Source organism: Bos indicus, chromosome 1 (genome assembly GCF_029378745.1).
Source record: "Bos indicus isolate NIAB-ARS_2022 breed Sahiwal x Tharparkar chromosome 1, NIAB-ARS_B.indTharparkar_mat_pri_1.0, whole genome shotgun sequence".
Taxonomy (NCBI): domain Eukaryota; kingdom Metazoa; phylum Chordata; class Mammalia; order Artiodactyla; family Bovidae; genus Bos; species Bos indicus.
In genome coordinates this window covers 38,343,970-38,368,845 of record NC_091760.1, presented here as the reverse complement: position 1 = coordinate 38,368,845, position 24,876 = coordinate 38,343,970, and the positions used below count along the sequence as shown (strand labels likewise).

General features: G+C 36.5%; 1 long non-coding RNA gene across 1 annotated transcript; it reads left to right on the top strand.

Moving 5' to 3' along the window:
* The first annotated feature begins 12,129 nt into the window (after positions 1 to 12,129).
* Positions 12,130 to 24,588, top strand: LOC139178367 (uncharacterized). Its single transcript, XR_011562789.1, has 3 exons — positions 12,130 to 12,244; positions 22,323 to 22,392; positions 24,423 to 24,588. It is a non-coding gene; the product is annotated as an uncharacterized lncRNA (long non-coding RNA).
* The last annotated feature ends 288 nt before the right edge of the window (positions 24,589 to 24,876 follow it).

The following is a 24,876-nucleotide window of genomic DNA, read 5'->3' as shown; positions in this document are numbered from 1 at the left end:
GTGGTCAAAGTATTGGAGCTTCTGCATCAGTCCTTCCAATGAATATTCAGGGTTGATTTCCTTTAGGATTGACTGGTTTGATCTTTTTGCAGCCCAAGGGACTCTCAAGAATCTTTTCCAGCACCACAGTTAGAAAGCATCAGCTCTTTGCTGCTTAGCCTTCCAAAGGTCCAAATCTCACATCTGCATATGACTGCTGGGAAAACCATAGCTTTGACTACATGGACCTTTCTTGGCAAAATGATGCCTCTGCTTTTTAATATGCTATGTAGGTTTGTCATAGCTTTCCTTCCAAGGAGCAAGGTCTTTTAATTTTGTGGCTATAGTCACTGCCTGTGGTGATTTTGGAGTCTAAGAAAGTAAAATCGGTTGCTACTTCTACTTTTCCCCTCTCTGTTTACCATGTGTGAGGCCAGTCTGGAGTGACTTGCCTTTTTATCCCATCTCTTTTTGCCCTCTGTTTACAGAGCCAGTTTATGAACCAACAAAAAGTTCTTAGAACCTGGTCCATATGAAGCAGCCAGACCTCCCCAACTTCTGGCTTTAAAGCCAGTACTCACTTCCTAACATTTGTCAGGTTGCTGAGGGACCACTTTTCAGTCTGTATACTTGACTTTTTTTTCTTTTTTAATGTGATTCCACTTTTATTTGTATAAGTTGATAGAAAGCAAAGAAAATGATCCTACCCAACTCATATAAATATAAGATTTATTACTTTTAACCAGGTGGAAAAACTGTTAAAATGAGAATGTATACCATTCAACCAAAGAAAAAGTTCTTACCAGTTCCTGAATATACACAAAGGGCCTCCATAAGCACTTCCATGCACTGTCTTCCAAGTTCTTGAGAGTCTAAATCCCAACCTAAGAGTTTCAATCAAGAGAGAGAATTCAGAGCTCAGCCTCTGTTGTATAGATTACATACAAACACAAGTGACTGTTTGGGTCGAGTTTAAGGTATGTATAAAACTAGAATCCTGACATTCAAATGACTATACCATTCCAAATACGTGATGATCTCTCAATCAATAGCTAACACACAATAGATTACTTGAGATACCCTTAATTGAGAGTCTGAAATAGGTGCTGTCACTGTGGCCTTGTAGGCCTGCCATCAGCAGAATAGGCAGGGTCTCTGCCTTTTATCTGTTGTCAAACAACTTTTATTATCACTTTTGACTAATAGTCAAGGCTTTTCCCCTACACAAATTTTCTTTATGTCAGAAATTTGAAGGTGGCCTCACTATTGTGTGAATCAAAATGTCAACTGTCGAACTTGGAATATGTTCTTCTTTAGGCTTGTATACTGTTACATGTGGCCATTGGAAAGAATAAGATTTGAGTGTTAGTGCCCAGCCTCAGAAGCATCTTGCAGCTCGTTGTCTCAAACTGCAAGACTTAACGTGTTTTATGTGAATGCATATGCCTGCATTCTCTTTTCAAGAAACAGTCTCTACATTGTAACTGGCAAATACTCACCAACAACAATTTCATAACCTTCCTGAAATACATTCCAGTGCTATGAGGGAATTCTTCTGAATCTGGAGCCTTTAACTAGATTTTCCTTGGACTGTCTTCAGTTAAGAAAAAAATTCTACTCACTGTTTTCTCATAATATTCTTTTCCAAGACAGAAGTCAGTTATTGTTTCATATTTTCTTTTATCTTTGCAAATCCAATTCTACTTTCACTCAAATATATCTTCTATTCCTTATATATTTAGTAATATATTACTTATACAGTGCTTAACTGCTATTATATTGCTTTTCATGAAGAATTGTAACATTCTTACATGGACTCTTTGTATTTATTACCTTTGCTTTTTATACATGCACCTCCATTTGTCAGCACTTATATTTAAATTAAATTTTAAGTTGGCAGCTTTTCAACTTAAAATCTAAAATGGTTCTTCTTTTTCCTTAATCTCTTTTTTCCACAGCTTTTTGTTCACACTTTCAACTTTAAATAGATTCACATCCTGTTTACATTTCTACTTTCCCACCACTCTCAGAAAGCAAGGATGAGAATTTCTTATCAGTGTTTGGTTCAGAGTGTCTCTCAGAGTCCAGCAGAGAGGACTCAGCAACTATTTGGTTCAATGGATGAACAGCTGTAAGACTGGATGAACGGCTGTAAGACTAAATGTAGTGTTTTCATGTAAGGCAGCATTTACTTACTAGAAAGAAACTGCCAATCTATATCTTACCCATATTTATTAGTCTGTAGCTAGACTAAAAGGAAAAAGTATATGTATATATTAATACATGTATATATACATTTTTTAATTAAAAATAAGATGCTAATTTTCTTATCACAGTATAATAGAAAACCTTGTGTCATGTTTCTATAAACTTTTCTAAATGTACTATGGAATGCACATAAACAGTGAACAAATCATTTTGTAATGCTTTCATTAGTGACTAACAGTGCTTGAACAGAGTAGAGATTCCACAACTGCTTGTGAATTACTTAATATATTGATTAATAAATATTTTCAAAAGATGATAGTTTATACCTTTCTTAGAGGTATAGTAACAGATGGAATGAATAGAATATAGCTAATAATAGGCAAAAAACAAGAATATATTTTAAAGTTTTTGTTCCTAATCATAAGGGAGATAATAGTTAATTCAATTTGATCATTTATTATGGGCCAGATTCAGTAAAAGAGATCTCTTCAAGAAAATTAGAGATACCAAAGGACTATTTCATGCAATGATAAACACAATAGAGGACAGAAATGGTATCGATCTAACCAAAGCAGAAAATATTAAGAAGAGGTGGCAAGAATACACAGAAGAACTGTACAAAAAAGATCCTCATGACGCAGATAACCACGATGGTATGATCACTCACCTAGACATCCTGGAATGTGAAGTCAAGTGGGCCTTAGGAAGCATCACTGTGAACAAAGCTAGTGGAGGTGATGGAATTCCAGGTGAGTTATTTCAAATGTTAAAAGATGATGCTGTGAAAGTGCTGCACTCCACATGCCAGCAAATTTGGAAAACTCAGCAGTGGCCACAGGACTGGAAAAGGTCAATTTTCATTTCAACCCCAAAGAAAGGCAATGCCAAAGAATGTTCAAACTACCCCACAATTGCACTCATTTCACATGATAGCAAAATAATGCTCAAAATTCTCCAAGCCAGGCTTCAACAGTATGTGAACCATGAACTTCCAGATGTTCAAGCTGGATTTAGAAAAGGCAGAGGAACCAGAGATCAAATTGTCAACTTATGTTGGATCATCAAAAAAAGCAAGAGAGTTCCAGAAAAACATCTATTTCTGCTTTATTGACTATGCCAAATCCTTCGACTGTGTGGAATTCTGAAAGAGATGGGAATACCTTACCTGCCTCCTGAGAAATCTGTATGCAGGTCAAAAAGCAACAGTTAGAACTGGACATGGAACAACAGACTGTTTCTAAATTGGGAAAGGAGTACGTCAAGGCTGTATATTGTCACCCTGCTTATTATTTAACTTATATGCAGAGTACATCATGCGAAATGCCAGACAGGATGAAGCACAAGCTGGAATCAATATTGCTGGGAGAAATAACAATAACCTCAGATATGCCCTCAGACACCACCCTTATGGCAGAAAGTGAAGAACTAAAGAGCCTCTTGATGAAAGTGAAAGAGGAGAGTGAAAAAATTGGCTTTACTCAACATTCAGAAAATTAAGATCATGACATCCAGTCACATCACTTCATGGCAAATAGATGGGGAAACAGTGGCTGACTTTATTTTTGGGGGCTCCAAAATCACTGCAGATGGTGATTGCAGCCATGAAATTAAAAGACTCTTTCTCCTGGGAAGAAAAGTATGACCAAATGAGACAGCATATTAAAAGGCAGAGACATTTCCAACAAAGGTCTGTCTAGACTAAGCTATGGTTTTTCCGATGACAGATGGTGAGTTGCCTGGATGGCATCACCAACTCAATGAACATGAGTTTGAGTAAGCTCCAGGAACTGATGATGGACATGGAAGCCTGGTGTGCTGCAGTCATGGGATCACAAAGAGTCAGACACGACTGAATGACTGAATTGAACTGAGATTCAATAATAAGAATTGTATATTGATTGTATATGTAAGCCCCAAATAGCCTCTAGGGTAGAGAATCTCTACTCTCTAAGGAATATGAAACATAGAGACTCAGAAAGTTGCCTCATAACTGGCCTTGTGAATCAGTATTTAAATTCAGAATATTTAATTCCATTGACTATATAATCTTTATCTTCATGGTTTGTTAATTCTCAAAGAATAAAATGCACTTAATATTTTGAATAAATGCTGATGTACTATAGGCAAAACACAGGCCCCTGTACTTGGGTCAGTAAGGTAAACTCAGTTGAAGAATATTCTTTCCTTTTATTTTCTATATGTCTATTACATTCTGAAATGAACTCTGCTATTTCTCTACTCAGGGATGCTTTCCATATGAAAGTAGTGTGCACTTCCAACAGACCCTCTACTGGAAAATACTGAACACTTTTGACAGAGTCAGCCCAAACAGATACAAAATGGATCTCCTCTTCAAAAATTGTGCATAAGTTTAAAGATATGTTTGTGTATTTTCTTTCCTGACAAAAACTCTGCTGTGTTGTTTTGCAACTTTAATTTTCCACAAAGAATCAATAAGAGTTCAATTTCAGCTCACAAATATGCTATATAATTTTAAATTATTAAAAAATTAATATACCAAATAGGTACATAGTTTAAGGGGATTTGACTGTAATAGGCTATTAACTCAACAAGTAGCATTTAATATTTCCTCTAAAAATGCTACTTTGTGTGTTACGTTATTAACGAACAATATGCTGCTATGCAGATTGCATAAATATATAATGGATTATTGATGGATCACAGTTTAATTTACAATGAGAACAATAAATTTATCAATTGTCCTAAATGCTTTTTTTTATTGCTTACTTAGAGTCTTTCATTTTTGGATGCAAATATGTATTTGGCTGTCTTTTCTTCTGTTTTGTTTTATGTGTTTATTTATTCTAGAAGACTACAGGATTGAATTTTTAAAATGTAAAATCAGCAGACTTAGAGATTGAACCTGTTTATCTCTTTTGGAAATACATGCCTTTAAATTTGGGGAAGAAAGCATGCTTCCTATTACCTCGGAAAAGTACTACAGAACCAAATACTTTGGGGAAAGGGTAAAATTTAGGAATGTTTCTCAAAAAGCACTGGAATCATAGCAGAGGAAAATAGGTCTCTGCATTCTTAGCGGGTTGCTTGTAAATTCAAATGACATGCACAATGTATTGAAATATTCCATGACTGACTCGCCACATTTACTGCAGCATTAATATACAGAGCTCTTGGAAAGCTTCACTTTCTTGCTTACTGATGAGTGGAATTGTTTGTGTCTCAGCTGGGAATGTAATTGGCACTCACTGTCCTCAGCTTTTCAGAATATTGGCGTTTTGTTTCCAGAAAATTTTTAAGCATGGGAGGAGCTAAATGGAGGCGGGAGGATCTTCTGAATAGGTGAGATCACCCATCAGGTACTGACACATTCATATTCTCAAGGTTTATTTGAATAGTAACCTGTTGCCTGAAGTTATAATAATGCCTGTATGTATTGCTTCTTGTTTCACCTATAGTATGTGTGTACTTCAGCCATGTTTGACTCCTTACAATCCCAAGGACTGTGGCCTGCCGGGCTCCTCTGTCCATGGGATTTTTCAGGCCAGAATACTGGAGTGGTTTGCCATGCTCTCCTCCAGGGGATCTTCCCAACCCAGGGATCGAAGCTATGTCTCCTGAATTGCAGGTGGATTCTTTACCTGTTCGGCTAGCAAGGAAGCCCAATTAGCAGCATTTTTCTAAAGCAGGGTTTAGAAATCATTTTTAATGACATAGGATTTTATTCAAACTGAAATTTCTTAGATATTCAAGTTTTCTTATAAATAAATGATTCTTTTCTCCTCAAAACAAACTCTAACATCACGTAATAATACCAAACTTGTTTATTGAATATTTAGGTGGCAGGGACAATACTAAGCACTTTAGACATTCATCTCTTAATCCTGATATTTATTCATATTATCATCCTCATTTTACTGATAGAGAAATTGGGACTCAGGAAAAACTAAAAAATATTTTCAACAATCCATTTCTAAAAAGAAATTGGGTAGAATTTGAATGTAGGTCACTCAATATATAATCTTCCATCCTGTATCCTGCTTTGTAAATGAGAGTGTATTTCCCCCACGTTAGTGCAGCCAAAAGTAGGGTCCAGCTGCTTGCTGTTCAAAAGCCAATAAAGAGGCAAGGTTCTTGGAAAGGAAAGTTTGCTTTATTTTGGATGCCAGCAATCAGGGGATGGGGGAGATGCCTGTCCAAAGACTGACGTCCCCCCTGACAATCACGGGGCAAGAGCTTTTATAAACAGAGGGAGGGGGCTACATGCAGAAATAGTACAGTCAGCTTTGAAAGTCATCTTGCAATTGGTCACGTGGTGGTCTGACCAGCAACATCTTGGTTGTTTTAGGTACATTTAATCTTCAGTTCCATGGTCAGTTTGTTCTCATTTCCTTGAGGCCAATTCTCAGAATCGTGGCAGCTTATGTCATGGCTGTAGTCTGGTCATCCTGTAGTTAACTTCTTCCACCTGGTAGAGGTGTCAGTATCTACAAGACAGTTCATAGAATATGGCTCAGAATATTATCTATAGCCCTTGAGAAGGAACTAAAGGTCCTTGACTCTTTTTCAGTCATGAAGTTGTGTCTGACTCTTTGTGACCCCATAGACTGTAGTGCACCAGGTCCTCTGTCCTCCACTGTCTCCCTTAGTTTACTCAAATTCATGTCCATTGGGTCATTGATGATATCTAACCATCTCATCTCATCCCTTCTCCTTCTGACTTCAATCTTTTCCATCATCAGGGTCTTTTCCAATGAGTTGGCTCTTCATATCAGGTGGCCAATGTATTGGAGCATCCTTGACGATTCTTAGTTAATAAACTATTATTGTTTGCTCTCCTTTGACTATTTTCCTTTGTTTCTACATTTTCTTACTTCTCTGATACAATTTATTCTTTGGCTAAAGTTTTTCCACAGACAAAAGACAGGCAGAGGACATGAGGGACAAGGATCACAGAGTTCTGCTTCATGTCATTAGTGTTGGTCAGCTGAAAGTAATTTATATAATACATCTCAAAAAGTAATTTATATAATATACTATAATTAATATAATATGATATGATATAATATAATATATATATCCTGTCCCAGAGGATTTTTATGGCAGTGAAACTATTCTGTATTATATGATAGTCATGGATGGATGTCACTATACATTTGGTTAAACCGACAGAATGTACAACTAAGAATGTACAACCAAGAACTAACACTGGGGTAACCTATGGACTTGGGATGATTATGATGTGTCAATAGAGCTTCATTCTTGGCAAAAAAAAAAAAAAAAAAGTTGCCATTCTGGTGAGTGATGTTGGTAATGGAGTAAGATATGCCTGTGTCAGGGCAGGGATTATATGGGAAAACTCTGTACCTTCTTACCTTCTCAATTTTGTTGTAAAATTTAAACTATGCCCCCCCATCTTAAGTATTTTCTTCTTCTTTTTAAAACTGTCACCATCTCCTCAAAACTGGTATTAATTTTTTAATTTAATTTTAATAAGATTTTTTGCACTGCTGCTCATCAACTATTGTAAAACTAAATTTGTCAAATTGAGGCAGAAACATTAATTCAATTTTTAGTACATTTTGTAAGTTGGCAAAAATAGAAAAATATCTCCATTTTCTCAGTCACTATCACTGTTCCTTGCTATTAAAAATATTTTTAATTAAAATTTTTGTTTTTATTTTATAGAGTAATTATACAGTGTACCCTATCACTTTTAAGTTATTAGTTTAGATTCAATATACATTTTTACAGATGAGGGTTTTGAAAGTTATGATGCTTATGTGCAATGGCCATTAAATATTCTAATAAATATAAAAGAAAGGAGTAAAACCTTCAGGATGCAAAAGCATTCTGAATTAACATGCTTCAACTATATTGTTCACAAGACTCATGAACAAGCTCATTTACAATATTTTTTAGAACTTTCTGAGTTACAAAATAAAATAGAGCAACACAATTCACAAAATATGGAACAGTGTAGTCTATAGGTGAACATGAAGTCGCTCAGTCGTATCTGACTCTTTGCAACCCCATGGACTGTAGCCTACTAGGCTTCTCCACCCATGGGATTTTCCAGGCAAGAATACTGGAGTGGGGTGCCATTGCCTTCTCAAGGAGATCTTCCCGACCCAGGGATTGAACCCTGGTCTACCGCATTGTAGGCAGATGCTTTACCATCTGAGTCACCAGGGAAGTCCTCTAAGCATGAATTTGGAATTTTCTGTTTAGTATTATTTGTAACAGTCTAATTTTTTCTACAATTATTTTATCTTAATACTAGTACTTTTTTGTTGATTTTTTTTATCAGTATGTCATTGGTTATAGGCAGAATCCTGTCCAGGGAATCTTTAATAAAATATCATAACTAATAACAAAGAAATTTAGTGTACTAAACATGATTATATAAACCAGTAAATCACTAACAATTATTTAGCTGCTGCTGCTAAGTTGCTTCAGTCGTGTCTGACTTTGTGCCATCCCATGGGTGACAGCCCACCCGGCTCCTCCGTTCCTGGAATTCTCCAGGCAAGAATACCGGAGTGGGTTGCCATTTCCTTCTCCAATGCATGCAAGCATGCTAAGTCGCTTCAGTTGTGTCCGACTCTGTGCGACCTTATGGACAGCAGCCCACCAGGCTCCTCTGTCCACAGGATTCTCCAGACAAGAATACTGGAGTGGGTTGCCATTTCCTTCTCCACAATTATTTAGAATATAGTAGATTTTAGAAAAAAATCACTTTAACAAGTTTATTATAGATCCTCCAAGGAACAAGAAATATCAACAGATATGGTCTTATTAATGATTGTGACATTATAATCTAAATTAATTGAATTATTAGGGTCAAGGGAAGACTATGTGATTTTGTGTGAAAACTGTAATCCATACATCAAAGTCAATTAGTACCTAAGTCAGTCATAATTTCCTTCAAACAAATGACTATATTGACTCTCATTAAAAGATTTTAATGGGAAATCAAAGATATCAGATTTAATAAAGCTTAGAGATGATTTAAAATTTCTAATTTAATTCTAGTATATAAATGTTGCTACTAAATGTAAGCTGCTTGGAGAGAAATATGAGTATTACACAAATGATATCTATTTTTCTTGGTGAAGATGCAAATAACTATCATGTTTAAAAACAATTATAAATGAACCTTGAAGATGTTAAGCTAAGTATAATAAGCTAGTCACAAGAGGAAAATATGTAAGATTCCATTAGTGAAGTCGCTCAGTCATGTCTGACTCTTTGAGACCCCATGGACTATAGCCTACCAGGCTCCTCTGTCTATGGGATTTTCCAGGCAATAGTACTGGAGTGGATTGCCATTTCCTTCTCCAGGGGATCTTCCCGATCCAGGGATCGAACCTGGGTCTCCCGCATTTTATTTTATTTTATTTTTTTTTTATTCTTCCAATTTTATTTTATTTTTAAACTTTACATAATTGTATTAGTTTTGCCAAATATCAAAATGAATCTGCCACAGGTATACATGTGTTCCCCATCCCGAACCCTCCTCCCTCCTCCCTCCCCATACCATCCCTCTGGGCCGTCCCCGTGCACCAGCCCCAAGCATCCAGCATCATGCATCGAACCTGGACTGGTAACTCGTTTCCTACATGATATTTTACATGTTTCATTGCCATTCTCCCAAATCTTCCCACCCTCTCCCTCTCCCACAGAGTCCATAAGACTGTTCTATACATCAGTGTCTCTTTTGCTGTCTCGTACACCGGGTTATTCTTACCATCTTTCTAAATTCCATATATATGCGTTAGAATACTGTATTTATGTTTTTCCTTCTGGCTTACTTCACTCTGTATAATAGGCTCCAGTTTCATCCACCTCATTAGAACTGATTCAAATGTATTCTTTTTAATGGCTGAGTAATACTCCATTGTGTATATGTACCACAGCTTTCTTATCCATTCATCTGCTGATGGACATCTAGGTTGCTTCCATGTCCTGGCTATTATAAACAGTGCTGCGATGAACATTGGGGTACACGTGTCTCTTTCCCTTCTGGTTTCCTCAGTGTGTATGCCCAGCAGTGGGGTTGCTGGACAGGCGCTTTAACGTCTGAGCCACCAGGGAAGTATAATAAGCTAGTCACAAGAGGAAAATATGTAAGATTCCATAGATACAAGTAAATATTAGTCAAATTCATAGAGAGAGAAACTAGTCAGTGCCAGATACTAGTGAAGAGAGACATACAGAATTTCAGTTTTGGAAGATGAAAAATGTTCTGAAAATGGAGGGTAATGATTTCCTAAAGTGTCAGTTATACTTAAAAATATTCAAAGCAGTAAATTTTATGTTATATGCATGTTACGTGCATGCTAAGTCACTTCAGTCACATCTGACTCTTTGCAACCTCACAGACTGTAGCCTGCCAGGCTCCTCTGTCCATGAGATTCCCCAGGCAAGAATACTGGAGTGGGTTGCCATGCTGTCCTCCAGCGGATATCTTCCCCACCAAGGGACTGAACCTACATCTCTTATGTTTCCTGCATTGGCAAGTGGGTTCTTTACCACTAGCGTGACCAAAATTTAAATTATACCAATCAATCAATCAACCTACTAGTGAATAAATATCAACTATAAGACATCAAACTATGACTTTCAATAAGTATGTGATCTTTTTGAAACTGGACAAGGGGAGTCCAATAATGAAGTATGATGCAAGCCGTGATTTAAGACAGCATCTGATGTATTGGTAAATGGATTTACAACTCAGTTCTTTACTGTAGGTGCACCAGATTTCAACTGTGTCTCACTCTTAATCTTCCTTCACAGGTCATGTTGGATCTGGGACCACTGGAGCCTCTGTTAAGTTTGCCTCCAATATTGTGATCAGGCATGCTGGTTTACCACAGTATGTTGTATGATTTTACTGATTCTTTAAGTTGTAATATCATAGCATGAATAGTTTGGGAAGAACTGTTTATGAAGTTCTGAGTTTAGTTAAGGAGAGATCATTTTGGACTGGAATGAATGTGTGAAACTACATAAATAAAAAGATACTTAAAAGGGATCATAAAATATGAGCATAGGTTTCATATAGTTATTTTGTTTTTGTATTTGTGCAAATTGTGGAGAAAAGAGGTGAGAAAGTGTATGCACAGGAGACAATGAATAAATGTTTGGCTTTAGCAAAAATGTTAATATAAGGGAAGAATGGCAGACAACCTTGGAAAGTAGGCTTAGGAAAACTTTGGGAGGTCTATGAGTGACAAGTGAAATTAAATTAAAAGGAGGCATTGGATATTTAATTTCTTTTTATAAATTCTACTTCTTTCACAAATTATCAGATAATGGCTATAAAATCATATTTATCAATTGATGCTGCTTCTCTTGAGGTATTGAAATATTGAGGGAATATTTTTACTTTTAATATCTTTTACTAAAAATCTAATTGTAAAAATGTAAACAAAATCCAAGGATGGATTTGTTTGGAATGTATATATGTACACAGCTTCAGCCTGTATACATTTTTGACAGTTGAAAAAAGTACTTGGTCCCTGAGACCTAAATAATTAAAGAGAATTGTGTGTATACTCGAGCTATTCCTTTTAAATGTACCACCAGGTCTTCTATAATAACATGGATCTCTTTAATAAACTTACAGATAATGGAGAAAAAAATGTTCAAGCAGAGATCTGATGCAGTATGTGTTTTCCATTAATTGATCAGTTTGTGTAATTCTGTAATTCTGTTATACCTTGCTGGGAATCTCAAAGAAATCAATACCGACCAAGATGAGATAGTTTCTCTGCCAACCTGACCCGTGTTTAATCACAATTCGTTAGCAATATATTGCAACTTATAAAATCCCTATTCTCTTCTGAGCCCACCCTGCTTTGATAATTGGAGGCTCATATACCTCATAATTGTATGTCATTCAAGTGTCATAATCAGAGTAGTCTCTGAGTTCTATGAAAGATGTTAAGTTTCAAGATGTGGTGTATGATTTATGATGATTGTTTTCTTCTCAGTTTAACTAGATTCTCTAGAGAACTGAAAAGGAATTTTCATCAAATCACCCTCAGGCCTCTGAAACACCAGCAGGAGAATTGTGAGTCCCCTATAACCGGCAAGGCCACTTCCTCTCAAGTGAAGACATTTTAAAACTGGTCCTGGCAAAGTAAATATTTCTAAATGTCCTTGAATGTTGTCATGTCAACTTCAGTCATGCATCTAAAAAATAAATTCATGACACAGGGGGCTTAGGTAAGTGGATCACAATAAAATGATCACTATCATGGTTTTTAACATGATTATTATCTCTAACCATGATACTGATCATTTGAAAACCTATTCAAACCCACAAAGATTCTTCTTTAATACTTTTTGTGTTTGTTAGCTCTCAAAAGCCTCTCCTTTGTCTTAGAAATACCTTGAGCTCAATCAAGTGCAAATCAAGCTGCTAATAATGAATTTAGTCACAATTTATTGAGAGTTCACTGAAGGTGCAATAATACTAGGTGCTGCAGCAAGAAATTTTAAAAGAAGTCACACTGTCCTGATATTTTGGAATTAATAGTTTTCAAAAGGAGATGGTGTAGGACAGGGAAGCCTGGGGTGCTGCAGTCCATGGGGTTGCAAAGAGTTGGACACAACTGAGCAACTGAACAAAACAAAAAGGTAAATATGCATGCTGAAAAATGACACAAATCTTTTAAGATGTAAATATGTTTGTTTTCAAGAATTTGGGGTATTTGTTATACTTACTCATTCAGTCATTCCTAAATCTCACATCAGCTTTGACATACTTTACTAGGTTTTTCTACATGACCTTACTTTAATCTCTCATATGGGATTTTCAAATTGTATGATTATCTATGAATATTTCTGGCTGTGTAAAATGAGTTCCCCAAAGTTGGTACTTATTCTGTTTTATTCATCTTTCAATCTATATTGCATAATAAAGCACTATTTTTATGTTAAATATTAATTGACTATTAAATGAGTGAATGAATAAATGAAAGAATCAATGAACTGTAGGATAGCAATTCAGGTCAAGCACACTTGGAAAATTTGGCCTTTGAAAGCATGTCGAATATAAACTAAGTCAAAGGCAGAATTAATATTGTGAACGAAGGCAATGGCACCCCACTCCAGTACTCTTGCCTGGAAAAATCCCATGGACGGAGGAGCCTGGTAGGCTCCAGTCCATGGGGTTGCTAAGAGTCAGGCGTGACTGAGCGACTTGACTTTCACTTTTCACTTTCATGCATTGGAGAAGGAAATGGCAACCCACTCTGGTATTCTTGCTTGGAGAATCCTAGGGACAGAGGAGCCTAGTGGGCTGCCATCTATGGGATCGCACAGAGTCGGACACGACTGAAGTGACTTAGCAGCAGCAGTAGCAGCAGCAGAAAACCCAAGGGGAACATTTAAAAACTCACTAAGAATGGTTCTAGTCTTTAATAATATGGCTAGGAATAAAAAGTCATACATTAAAGTCAATAGCTTTTAACATGTAAACAAAAGTAATTAGAAACCCCATTTACATTAAAAACAAAAATAATGGGACTAAGCACTCAATATGTCAAAAATTGTTCAAGATCTGTTTGAAGGAAGTAAATATATTATGAAAAGATCTGATATAACATTTTAATTTTCCATTCATATAAAATTTTTGGATATTCAAGAAATGGCAATTCTTCTTATTTATTATGATAGACATTAAAACTGTACACCAAAACTTGTGTGTCACTTTTTTCTTCTGGACATATAGAATTGACTTTCATGTTACCTTGAATTTAAATATGGCCATGTGATTTTCTTTGGTCAGTAAACATGAGAAGTTACATGTGTCACTTCTAGGAAAGAGCTTTAAATGCCAGTGCATGATTTAACATGTTTCCATTGTGACTTTTTTTTTTATATAAAACTTATGGTAGAAAGTTTCAAGATGAAGATTCTATTAGCCTGTGTCCCTGAGTAGCCATTAGAAGAAGTGCCAATCCCTTTCATGCTCACTAAATTGCTATGAATTAAAAGTAAGCATGAAGAATACAATTTTATTGTGTTGAGACAGTGAGAATTGGTGATTACATTGGAAATTTGGAAATATAATAAACTAAAACATTATTCCACAACTAAGATCAACAATCTTTTTCTGTGTAGGTCCAAATATTAAATATTTTTGGTTTTATCATTCATATACTCTCTGTCACATCTTCTTACCTCTTTTGTTACAGCACAAAAGCAACCACAGGTAGTACCTACATGAATAATTATGGCTGTGTTCCAATAAAACTTTTATTTATAAAGACAAGTGAAATGTTAGATTTGGTCTATCAGTTGAAATTTGCTGATGCCTAATCTGAAATTTTAGTATAATTCCAACAAATTCACAACTGGCTTAATTTTTAACCAAATTTGATTCCATAAGTCATATGGCAAAAAATATAATCAGAGGTACAAGATATCTAAAAAACAAATGTAATTGGGCAAAGCTAGCTCAAACAATTATTAAAATATATTTGAAATGCTAGCATAGATACTGACACATGAATGGATAAATCAACATGTATAAGGGAATATATTATGTAATGAAGGTGTCACCACTTATAAATGTGGAAAAGACAGATTAATTGATAACATTTTAACAATTAAGCTATCTGAGAAATATTTAGATTTGTATCTGACTCCTTAAAGAATTTTTCTCATGGACTAGTATAAAAAGAAACCAAAATACACTTGAAGAAAACATGGGAGAATGTCTTATACGATTAAGATATGGAGGTAGAATTACTTTACATAACATCAAACTGAGAAAGCATGAGAATTTAAATTAATTTAATAAACCATATAAATGGCATAAACAGAATCATAAGACAAAGGAGCACTTCGGAAACATAGTTGCAAAAACTATAACAGTTCAATTATTTACTTAGTGTTTAAAGTGCTTCTGTAAATAACTAGGTAAAAGTTATTAACACAACTCGTTAACAAGATGGTATATAGGTTATGAAAACAGAAGTTACCATAAAATAAAATAAGAATGAATTTTCAAAAAATAAAAACATGCTCAACTTCAAGTTAAATTAAGGTAAATGAAACAAAAGCTACGTGTTAATGAAATCACACATTTTCTTATATGTAAATGTAGAAATGTAGATAGAAAATGTAAATTTCTATGTGGAACAAGTAATTATCAAATAGTTATATTCCCTTTAACTTGAGAATTTCGTGTTTGGGAATTATATCCTACAGATATTCTGCAGAGACTCAGATGTAAACAAAAGGCGCTTCGTGTTTATTACAGAACAAAACTGAAAACACCTACATGATTACAACAGGATACCACTTCTAGACACTGTTCTGCATGTTATAAATGGTACTCTATGAACCTACTGGCTTCCCTGGTAGCTCAGACTGTAAAGATTCTGCCTGCAATGTGGGAGACCTGGGTTTGATCCATGGCTTTAGCTTTATATTTCTTATCAGACATTTAAAATGGATGAAATGCATGAAGCAATTGTGATTTGCAGTTTCCCTCCAATGGGCCTCTATCATTTCTCTAAGTAAATGCTACCTTGACTTCAGCCACTAAATCCTTGCTCTACTGAAACAAAAACAAAACTGCAGAACTTGTGTAGCATACCTCTCCCGCTGAGTCCCCATCGGTCCAGGTGTTAAAAATTGGCCTCTTTTTTTTTTTTTTTTTCATGCCCTTGATATATGAAAACAAAACCAGAAGGAAGCTTGTTGAGGAAACTGTGTTTTAAACAGTAGTAGCTCAATCTGTTGATTTACAGGCTACTGATTTACAAGCTGTGAATGAATTGAAGCCTTCAGCAACAGGAAGCTCTGCCATTGGGAAACCCTAGAGCTCCAGCTGGAGCCCGGGGACCTACTTGAATGCTTACAGGAAAACTCACTCCAGGAGCCCCTGTAATCAGAGTTGTTAACCAGAAGGAAATGTCTTCAGTGCTCTTACATGGCTCTTAATCAGATACTGACAGAGTGCCTTTGATCAACGCATTTGCACCATGAGGTTAACCAGAGGGTTCAGTACATCCACATAGATTTCACAGTCAGCTCCAAATGTACACAACCAACAGAGAGACTATTCAAGCCTGATCCTGTGGCTGACTCTCTCTGTCCTCTCAACCTCCGGGGGCTGTTGTGGGGATTAATGAACGACATTTTTCAAGCATCTTGCCATCCCTGGACTTGAACGGAGAGCGAAACAGGAGGCATTGTTGTGGAGGCCTGCTTGCCACTTCTTTGCTAGCTGCACATGTCTTAATTGAAACCTTAGACAGTGGCACCAGCCTGCTGCCCTGCCTTAGGCCTTTAAAAACACAGTGGAGGAGAGAAAGAAACCTCAGGGAGGAATTATCTCACACACAGAGATTACTGGTGGGTGAAATGGCCCCGGCTGAGTTATTTTTCATCTGCCAGTTTGGTTGGTATCCAGAGTCCGTGACTTGAAACGAAACAACCCTGTAGTTGTGGAGCCGAGAAACAAAGTTGGCACTGAGGTGCCAGATCAAGCAGCTCCTAAAGTGAAAATGAAGTTACTCAGTCGTGTTCGACTCTTTGCGACCCCATGGACTATAGCCTGCCACATTCCTCTGTCCATGGGATTTTCCAGACAAGAATACTGAAGTGGGTTGTGATTTCCTTCTCCAAGCAGCTCCTAAGGTGCATTCCAAAGATGCTGAGAAGTTAAATATTTTCTGTCACTTTCATGGCTGGTGAAAGACTTATACTTTTAGTGGACAAGATGGATTAAGTCTGTCTCTTTGTAGGGCAAAAGCAATTGTAGAGTCTTCACATGGGAGAGATATGAATAAGGTGATACCTAGATTTTTTGTGTATGTATTAAAGTGACACATTACAGGGTGAAAGTTTATTTCTGTATTCTGTCATATTCATTGGATGGTACAGAAACAATATGAATGTAAATAATCATGAAATTCTGCAAATCTACAGGTTGTAGTTAGGTTTAAAATGGTCAGAAATAAAATAAGAGTAATTTCAAAAAAGATCTATGAGTTTTCTTTCATTTAGTTGGCAATATGTATCCAAGATTGGCAATATATATCCAAAAGCTAAAAAAAAAGGCAGTTGTAAGACAGAAAGAAGTAAGTTGTTTTTCACATTATTTACCACTAAGCAGTAAATGTAAATTTCAAAACACAATTATTTTTATAGTACTTAAATCACTTGGTTTTTATTTTTTAAAAAACCGTTAGGAGATTGAAGAATCACCTTTCATGCTCTAGTTACTGACCTGTAAAAAAAATATGGAAAAATCACTGGGGCAAAATAAAAGATAAGTGGTTATAGTTAGTTTTTGATATATTACCTTGGAACATAAAGTGATTAAAATTTATGGAAGAATTTTTTCCTTGCCTTCTTTCAAATTAGTTAATATTATTCCAACTTGGCAGTGCAGTTAAGATTCTTATATTCAGAGATCAATATATATTTCAAATAGAGTCACCAGTCCACCTACTGTTTGAGAATTTTTACATTGAAATTTTTAACTGTTAGTTGCAAACTAAGGTAAATAAATGGTTAAGCTTTTGTTTATAAAATTCACTTATTTTATTTTTCACTTAGGAAAAAAGTGCTTTCAGTTTCATAAGTAATCAATTTAAAAATCAAAATAAAATATGATTTCTTCTAATTTATCAAGATAAAGCTTTAATGAGTTTTAGCAAAATCTTAACAGCACTACTATTATGACAAATATGCTAAATTAGGTCTTTGTGCAAGACTTTAAGACGTGCCAAGAGGTTGTGAGTGTTCTTTGGATGGAATATTGAGCATTGTGTACCTGACCTTCTGGGATTATTTGATTCTATTGGAATGTTTGGGCTTCCCTGTTGGCTCAGTGATACAGAATCTTCCTGCCAATGTAGGAGATGCAGGTTTGATCCCTGGGTGGGGGAGATCCTCTGGAGAAGGAAATGGCAACCTACTGCAGTATTCTTGCCTGGGAAATCCCATGAACAGAGGATTCTGGCAGGTTACAGTCTGTGGGATAGCAAAAGAGTCAGACACAACTTAGTGGATAAACAACAACAACAATTAGGAGTGTTTCTACCTGTGATAAATAGAAGTTATCTTTGAGAAAACTGGAGTAATCCAGTTTCCTGGAATTGCACCACAGAGTTGTGTGAACTAAAGTTAAGAAGTGGCTATGAGCATAGTGCCCTGGAGTTGAGGCATGCACAACTTACCCAATACTACGCTTCTGTCTAAGAGAACCCAATTTGTTAAAGGGTCTTCTATAATGAGCAAGATGACCTGCAAAACTGGGTTGAAGTCTCTAGGTAGCCAGCCATATGTTTTTATAGCTCATATAGAGAAACCTGAAAGAATCCACTTTCATCCCTCTCTTCTTTTCTCTCTCTTTTCCCCAATACTTTCCTCTGGGTCCCATCTGCCAGCCTGAGCTTAAAAGTGTCAGCCACATCAATGAAGGAAAACATTACCGTAGTTTGTACAACTGGAGGATATTGTGTGCATTCTTTCCCTCTAGCTGCTAGTACCCTGTAAGCCACAATATGAAGCACTGGTTTATTTTCATCAGAGGCATTCAGTGAGAGTGACCTAATAATTCTCAAGGAAGTAGAATATGTATCAAAGGAATATACAATTTGTATTTGTATAGACACATGAGACTCATGTCTTCTCTCTTTTAAGTATAAACCTCACATTCTGAAAGTATTATATTGTGGAAATTGGCCAACTTCAGTAAGATGAAAACTTGATTTGGTATGTTACTTGTAGCTGGATGAAAAGGAGAAACATTCCCTCCTGACACATTCTCCCCAGCTCTCTTGTTAATCCCCAGCAGTGTTTGGGTACAGACCTGTGTGCTTCATTCTTTCCCAAGTCAAACTGACAGGTTTCTAGGTGGTCAGACAGGACAACAAGCCAAACTGAAGGTAGTAATCAAGACTTTATTACTGAGATAGTGTGAGTAAGAGGCAAAAATAGACACCAGCTCACTAATGCTCCAGTGTTTTCCACAGAACAGCACCAGGCAAGGGTCAGGTGAATCAGCACAGATGGAGGGATCCTCCCACTGCTAATAGTGCTGGACAAAAGGCTCCTGCCATTTTATGGATCCACTGGAGTGAGCCGGCAAACGCTAGGATTTAGCAGTAGAGAAAAGAGGACTCTAAAGGGAGGCCAAGGGTTAGGGATGTAGGTTTTCATGTAAACATGTGTCTTCAGCTATAACTCCCTCCAGAAAACTGCAAGGTGCTGGCCATGCATCAGGTCAGGAATGAGGAGGGCAGCTTCCCCTCAGTCTGGGATACGTGTTCAGTCATGTCTGACTCTTTGTGACCTCTTGGACCATAGCCCGCCAGTCTCCTCTGTCCTTGAGATTATCACAGCAAGACTACTGGAGTGGGTTGCCATTTCCTCTTCCAGGGGATCTTCCCAACCCAAGGATCAAAACAGCATTTCTTGCATCTCCTGCACTGGCAGCTGGCTTCTTTACCGCTGAGCCACCTGGGAAGCCCTCTTACCCTGAGGCCTGCCATGTGAAGCCTTGTAAAATTACCTATGGTCGGGTATGAAAGATCACACAGAGGATTCTGGCCTGGAGCTGGATGCCTCAAATTCAGCCTTGAGACATCTCATGCAAAGATGAAAGTATGCTTGAGACAGAGGGTTCCGATATACCTCTAAAACTTAAATGTATGAGACTCACATATAGGGTTTGTAAAACTAGAGGGTATATTTCAGACATCTCCAAGCAGCTCTACCTGATGGATGGAATCCTAATAAGCAGGAATTAGAAGTCATACTGAAGAGTTCATACCAGCCTCAAAGGGGATATAAAACCTTCATTTCTCCATGGAGATTGTGTCCTTGAGGAAGGCCACTTACTGTTTTCAAGTGCTTGCTTTCCTGAGGGTAAATATTCATTGATTTTTAATGTTTACTCTTTGTTTGGAGCATCATAGATAAAGTCCTGACAATTTTGATATTGGGGTCAACCTATTCGCTGGTTTCAAGGAGAGATTTTTTCCAGATCTCTAGGTGGCAGCTCTAATGAAGGGTGATACTCCTCAAGGTAATATGTTTTTTATGCTATCAGTTTTAGCAGTTTTAGATTATGCTTTGCTAATTCTGTTACAGAGATGCCTGTAGCAAGACCCCAGGATTCAATTCTTTTTCTACGATTATAGGTATAGACAATCTGTGTATTCTTTTTTGTGTTCTGCTTCTCTAAGTTGCAGTATATATTCCCAACTTCATGTACTCTTCTTCCTTCACTCTAATTCTGCCTTGAGACATAGCTTCTTTGGCCAGTAGGCACGTACCGCCTCAAAATCCGGAGCACAGCTCAGTAGGCTATCACTTTCTTCCTTAGTCCAAGGAAAGGACGAAAAGCAGTGGCGACTTTACAGTCCAGGCAGCACCCCTGAGTCCCCAAGACTTTTCTTAGACAAGTGACAGGAGAGCATTCGCACAAATAGCTTGTATTTTATGTTCCCTGAGGAAGTGGGGAACAAGGATATTTTCTGTGATTTTAAAACTCTCTCCTTGAGTCTCGTTTTTTAATATCCTAGTGTTATGGAAGAAGCCATACTGGTTACATTTGAAAACATTCAAAACTAATGAGAATTCTCATGAGGTGATGACTAATATCTCACATAGTATATATGAATATAAACCAATGACTTAACAATTTTCAGTGTTGGAATCAAGTGGTTTTGAGACAATGGTCTTGACCCTCTCAATAATCTGATATACACAAAGGAACATGGACTGTCATTAGTCAACCCTGATTTGTAAAATTCACTATACTGGGATGAAAATAAGCCTTCAAGTTTTCATTATAATTTTACAAAATCCTGGAACATACAGCATGGTCAGCAAATAGATGAACATATTAATTTTTCTGTAGTATTTAGATAAGTAAAATAATATATTAATGGCCTTAAGAACTTTATCTCAAATTTCATTACCTAAAAATATTGAAATTCTTCCAAGAGAGGGAGGATGTGATGGTATGACTCTCAAATTTCACAGTTCATCAGAATATCCCTAGGGCACCAAGTCTGGGAATGCGCTTCAAAGTTGAGAAAAACCATGGAAGACACTCTGCCTATAATGAAGAGGTTAATTTGTAAGAAACTGAGAGTGCCTCCCAGAGAAGAAATGTCCATACAAGGAAATGCAGTTTCCATATTGGCTAATGAAAACTCAAGGTGTATCACATGACAACTGTCAGAGGTCAAGATGTACCAATGACTGACCAAATTCATTAAAGGCTATTTGCATTTTCAAAGTAAAAGTTCGTTCACCACATAATCCAAATATCCTGGGAGGGCTAATACTTCTGTCTGTTATTATGACTACTCCAGTTGTTCATTGTTATGACCATAGACTTTGCTCTGGGAGGTACTTAGCAGATGAGAAATTAGACTCCAGAAATGTGAATCAAATACATTGTTGAGGGGCATAATGTTGATGCTACTCTTCAGGTTGAAACTGATGTAGAAAATATGTGAAATTTGAATATAAACAAAAATATAGTGGTTTAAAGAAAACTATTAATTCCAGATGCTTTTATGTCTCATTCCAAGAAGAAAAAAGCACCTCTGAAGTTAAATCTTCAGAAAGGAATCTCCTCATGGACACACCCCTTATTCTAATGTGAATTGTTTCTGCTTGTATTTATGCCAAGGGAACATTTCCTCAAGTCTAAGTCATTTGGTCTCAAGTGGCTCAGACGGTAAAGCGTCTGCCTACAATGTGGGAGACCCGGGTTCGATCCCTGGGTTGGGAAGATCCTCTGGAGAAGGAAATGGCAACCCACTCCGGTACTTTTGCCTGGAAAATCCCATGGATGGAGGAACATGGTAGGCTCATACAGTCCATGGGGTTGCAAAGAGTCGGACACAACCTAACGACTTCACGCACTTAACACTCAGAAAGTCAGCAGAATAACTAGTACTGGTTGCTGACTGGTGGCTCAGCTGGTAAAGAAACTGCCTGCAATGCAGGAGACCTGGGTTTGATGCTTGGGTTGGGAAGATCCCCCAGAGAAGGGAAAGGCTACCTACTCCTGTATTCTGGCCTGGATAATTCCATGGACTGAATAGTCCATGGCTTTGTAAAGAGTTGGATATGACTGAGAGAATTTCATGTCGTTTCAGTTCAAGGAGAGCAAGTTAAGAGAGACTGTCAACTCTTCAGGTCATGATTCTACTGCCCTATATCCACTAGGTGAGTTTTTAAATCATGCTTATTTACTTCCTTCCCAATTGGTTGAAGATATAGTTTTCCCAAAACAGAGCAATATAAACCATAATAAAGATGATGTATTTGTTTCTAATTTTCTGATTATTTGACACACTTTGTGCCTCCGTACTCTTTCATAGTGCTTGACTGACCCAGTCAGCAATCAGAAGATAGCCATACATTTCTTCAGGTCCAATATTCTGGGTCCATACAGAGGAGCCTTGAGATGCCTATAGCCATTGTAATGAAAAATTAGAATCTTGAAGATTTTTCTCAGTTTTAAGCTGCAAAGAGAAGTAGGTGGTTTACTTTTTTTATTCCAAATATAAATTGTAAGTATCCATTTTCTTTTAAAAGAGCCATCTATTTGCTGCTGAAACATTGGCAAATATTTAAACATGTTAGGATCTGGGTTAGGAGTAGAAGAAGCAAAAATTGACTTTTTCTTCATGAGGTTTCAATTTGATAAGAGAAATAAGACATATATGTAACATAGGGATGATGATAATAGTAGATGACAGTTTCATAACATAGAAAATTGTTAAAGTTAAATTTCAAAAACGGAACTTAGAACACTATTACTGATAGTATGCATTTTATGTATGAAAAAATAAGCAATACAATTCATACGTAATTGAGTAAGCTCTAAGTGAAGCTTTTTTTCTATTTAGAACTTTTCAGTCTCTAATATGGTAATGTATGTGATGAATTTATAAAAATTATACATTAAATTTATAAGAAGAATATATTCAGTTGTGGGCATCTTGAATTTGCTAACCTACACAGACTCTGAGGAGTGACATCTGACATATAGAAATAGAATATGGCTCACTTAGATTGAAACTACAAAGAGGTGTTCGTTGCTGTCAGGAATTTGGAAAGAAAATATGATTCAGGTAAAATTAATATCAACTATAATTGAAGAATTAAAAAAGGAGTATGAACCTGAGAAATATAGAGAGAACATAGAGAGAACTAGGGAGAGGACTGTACCCTGTGAAGCCAAAGAAGATAAATCTTTAAAGGAAGTGGATGACACAAAAATCAAGGAGAGCATAAGGACTCAGAAGAGGTTACTGAATTTAGAAATTGAGTGACACTAATACTTTTAAGAAGCTTTGTCAAACTGTTGAAGATAATACCAGGTGATAAATGAAATCATATGAAAATGGAAACAAAGCTTCTTACACACACACACACGTGCACACACACATATGAACACACACATGCACACACACACACACACACACACACACACACGCCCAAACCATGCTGCACATGAAGAAAATGATCTAAATAAAGGTAAGCAGACATACCTAAGACATACCTGATCCAGTATTCTAAAAGCATGAAACCACAGACTATACCTATTTAAAAACACATATTTCTTAGACATATCTCATATCTACTGAATCAGAATCTCTAGAAACAAAGACAGTGAATCTATATTTTAGCAAGTTCTATGTGTGATTATTCTCTACACTGAATTTAGAGTCCCAAGGCTCTTTATATAATATCTTCCCAAGATAAAGGTCAGGGCTTTATTTATAAATCTCGTGTTAGAAAATGGAAAAGGAATAAAAATAAATTCAATGGTAAGTACTATGGAGTAGATATTTTCCTTCTGACATACTAATATCGAAAAAGCATCAATGAACTAACAAAAAAAATCAACATTCTAAGGTCATAGCTTCTTAATATTAGGCAAGGTCATGATAGTAAAATGGTGAGCTAATAAATGGAAGGTTTAAATGTTTCTATTCTCAAGTAAGAGAGTTATGTAAAATTTCAGTATTGAGATAATATCAAGTTAAAGCAGATTCATGATTATTGATTGAGTTAAATCTAAAAGCATAGGTAGATAGGTAGTGAGAAAAAGAGAGAAAAGATATAGTTCCATTTTTTTCCCCCCAAATACAGTATGAATGGGGAAAAAAATCTACAAAATTTTATAGGAAAAAAAAAAAGACCCACTAATGAAAATCATTTAAGATTAACAGGTTTCTATTTTTTAGGTTTTCAGCCCAAGACTCCACTGGAGAAGATCAAATATCCGTTCATCTTAAAGACCAAAGCCTCTTCCTGTGAACTAACCCCACCATCTGATGGATGTCAGGTATCATAACATTGTTGTCATTGTGCATGTTTGCACACAGTTCAAGAACCAAAGCATAAATAAACAAATGGGACCACTGTGGAAGGCCCAGGATAAGAGTAATTCTGTGCTCTGCCTTAGAGATTGGAAACAGATGTAAACATTGGTAATTATGAATGTTTCAGGCTGCCTTGCATGCACAAAAACAGTTGCTTTAGAAATTCTGGGTGGGGTTGGCCTAACACAAACATGATTTGTCTTTCTGAAGTGTAGCATGAGAGATAAGACTAAATGAAAGCACATTCATTATGAAATGAAATTTGGAAAGATCACTTCCTTGTGAACTTCTGGTGTCACTCACAAATGAAAGAGTT